The sequence below is a fragment of the Heterodontus francisci genome, chromosome 9, assembly GCF_036365525.1.
Source record: "Heterodontus francisci isolate sHetFra1 chromosome 9, sHetFra1.hap1, whole genome shotgun sequence".
NCBI lineage: Eukaryota > Metazoa > Chordata > Chondrichthyes > Heterodontiformes > Heterodontidae > Heterodontus > Heterodontus francisci.
Window position 1 is genome coordinate 99,972,526 of NC_090379.1, and position 3,822 is coordinate 99,976,347.

Below are 3,822 nucleotides of genomic sequence, written 5' to 3' on the forward strand. Positions count from 1 at the left end.
TCCCTCTCCGACAGTTCAAACAAAAAGTAGTTCTCTGGTGCTCCAACACCGACCTCTCCAAAATAACTTGTAAGTCTTCTTTGTTCTTACAAAATAGAAACAGTTCCACAGTTGAAGTTGTAAATTGCAGCTCTCAACACTCTCCTCTCCAGTTGCAGCTCCCACCAGCCCGCTCAGGTGCAGCCTTTTCGCCTAATTGCACACAGGATGTGCTCCAAGCTCTCCAGCCAATCCTGTGCTGTAATTGTCCTGGGAGTGTTTGATGGGGACAGTGTAGAGGGAGCTTTACTCTATATTTTACTCATTTTTTTTACTGTTTCAAATTGCTTTTATTGCATGTTTCATGCGTTCTTCAGGAGGCAGGAGGATACCATTATGTGTTTTGAACCAATGTATCCCTTTTTTACCTATTTGTCAGAAATACTGAAACCGGGCCACTCCATGACCACATAGAAGTTCTGTACTTGCCCTGGGAGTGTTTGATGAGACAGATTAGGGGGAGCTTTACTCTGTATCTAACCCATGCTGTACCTGCACCAGGACTATTGGTTTGGCTCAATGATACCACTCTTGACTCTGAACACTGAACCATAGCCCATCAATGAGTCAAAAGCAACAAGAGAGGAGGGTGAGAATGGCCAAGGGTAAAAAGGCATTTTCAAGAGACCTGTTACACAATGTTCTCTGGTTAATTAATCTTTTATTTTGTTTAGTTTTGTTATATTTTCTTCTCATGCCCTCAACCGTGATCTCCCCCAGTGTCGAGAGAAAGAGAACAGATAAGGATAATAAATAATCATGGGCTCTTCTGCCAGACAGTTTCATCTAACACTCACAGAAAACAGGGATGTTGGACATGGAATAAATCTCCCTCTACACTGTCCTGTCAAACACTCCCAGGGCAGGTACAAAGTGTGTTCGAGTCCAGCTCATTAAGAATGGCAAGAAAATCACAGCTTTTGTTCCAAATGATGGTTGTTTGAATTTCATTGAGGAAAATGATGAAGTTCTAGTTGCTGGTTATGGTCGTAAGGACCATGCTGTTGGTGATATTCCTGGTGTTCGTTTCAAGGTGGTGAAAGTAGCCAACGTATCTCTGTTGGCCCTGTACAAAGGCAAGAAGGAGAGACCAAGATCTTAAACTTTTCAGTATATTAACCAAGATTGAAAATAAAACATTTTAAAATTTTAAAAAACGGGTTAGACACAGAGCAAAATTCCCTCCACACTATCCCATCAAACACTCCCAGTGGATACAGCTCGAGTTAGATACAGATTGAAGCTCCCTCTACGCTGTTCCCAGGGCAGGTACAGCACAGCTTGGACCGGAGGTGCTCCAACTGGCTGTGGATATTGTAGCGATCCGTCATGGTGTCCCCAAACTGGACAATCACACACGCAGCCCAACAGTTAAATTCAAATTCAAACCCTAACCGTCAACTGTTCTATCTGAAGCCTCAGTGTGAAAAATCCAACATGGCCGCCATTACCATGGTTACAGACACGTTTTTTTTAACTTGTGCATAAAATTTAAAAACTTGCTAAGAGCCAAAAAAAAACCAGGTTAGACACAGAGTGAAGCTCCTTCTACACTGTCCCATCAAACACTCCCAGGGCAAGTAGGAATGGTTTACTAATGAGGCGTAAATATCAGTTAAGAACATAGGAAGAGGAGTAGGCCATTCAGCTACTCAATTAGGTCATGGCTGATCTGTACTTCAACTCCAGTTACCCACCTTAGCTCCATATCTCTTGATGCCCTTCGGAAAAATTGCACTTAAAAGCACAAAAGTGGTGACTCGAACCCTACCCCCCTGGTAGGCAAGGGGTCAATTAAAATTAATCAGCATTACAGAATGGTTACAGCACAGAAGGAGGCCATTCAGCCCATCTTGTCTGTGCCAGCTCTCAGCAAGACCTGGTCTCACTCAACTGCCTTTTCCCTGTAGGCCTGCAATTTTTTTCTTTTCATCATCAGTGACTTACCCACCGATGTCCTGCAAGACTCCAAACAGTTCCATGTTAATCTGCTGTGGTGGCAAAAGGGACTTACCCGAAGCCAGCAGCGTCTGCATTTAAATATCCAAATTGGCACACAATTACATCATCAGGTCCAGACTGCAATATTAACTCTTCCTGCCAGGTGATGTTAGCAGGAAGCAGATCAGGAAGAGGGTGTTTGAGGAAAGTTATTTCACTTTCTTTTCAGAGCCAGGAGTGCTCCATAAGGAAAGTTAAGGCTCCTCTCTTTCCTTCCCTAACCTCCCATGAGACCCAGGGCTGCGGGGTGGGGGGTGGGGGTGGGGGGGGGTGGAGATGGGGTGGTGTCAGCATTATGATGGAAATCTCTCTAAGGAGAGTCTGCCACTGTAACTGAGGTGTCAGCCATGGTTCAGTAGTAGAACATTCAATCTCCTGAGCCAGACGGTTATGAGTTCAAGTCCCACTCTCCAGAAACTTGAGCACATAATCCAGGCTGATACTCCTAGCCCTCCATTGTTGGAGGTGCGGCCTTTTGGAAGCGACATTAAACTGAGTCCCTGTCAACCCTCTCAGGTGGATGGAAAAGATTCCATTTAGAGAACAGCAGGGCAGTTCTTGCTGTCCGGGCCAATATTTATCCCTCAAGCAACAAATTATCTGGTTATGTATCTCATCGATGTTTTGGGGATCTTGCTGGCTGTTTTTTTTAATTCATTCACAGGATGTGGGCATCACTGGCAAGGCCAACATTTATTGCCCAAACATTTCCTACATTTCAGCAGCAACTACACTTCAAAAGTAATTCATTGGCTGTAAAGCACTTCCTCCCTCCCTCCCATCACCCCCTCCCCAGAGCTACTTGGTGAAGTGACAAATGCTCCCCTAACCCTCTGAAAGTAGGCCGAGTGCACTCTGTGTGACTGCAGATTTATAAAGTGACATTGGTTGAATGTTCATGGTAGGGGAACAGGCATATGGAGTTCACAAAGAAATGAGATAACCATTTTGCAACGCACCGCTGCACTCCAACACAAATTGGGTCATGGCAAACCCAAAGCAACGATTTGCGAAAGACTTTATTTTTCGAGATGGTACCCTGTTAAGAATATCCTCACAGTGACAAAGCTACTTGTGGTTCCCCCGGTGTGTTGGTGTTTCAGCCAGTAAGTGGCTGAGCTTTCCACCCGAAAGGCCCTCAGTTCAGTCCCTGATCGGTAATAGGTCAGCTGATCTCAGCTCAGTAGTAAGGTCTTTCCAATCCCTGGCCCAGCAAGGGGGAAGGGATCAACTGGTGTAGAGGAGTTCAGAACTAGGGAGCATAAAAATAAGGTAGTCATTAATAAATCCAGTAGGGAATTCAGGAGAAACATCTTTACCAAGAGAGTGATGAGAATGTGGAACTCACTACCACGTGGAGTAATTGAGGCGAATTGCATAGATGCATTTAATGGGAAGCTAGATAAGCACAAGAGGAAGAAAGGAATAGAAGGATATGTTCATAGGATTAGATGAAGTAAGGTGGGAGGAGGCCCATGTGGAGCATAAACACCAGCATAGACTGGTTGGGCCGAATGGCCTTTTACTGTGCTATAGATTCTAAATAATTCCATGGATTTCCCACTCCCATCACTATCCAGTGACCCCCACCTCCACACCCAGGCGCCCCCCCCCCCCCACAAACACCCCCCTCACCTGCCAGAAAAAAGCAAGTGTGGAAGTCTGGTGGGGACAGGAACAGACTATGATGCCCTCCACAGTTCAATAGACATAAAGTGGCAGTGCTGCATGTGGATCTCCACCAGGGCAAGAGATTGTGATTCAAGTGGGAAAATAGGGCAA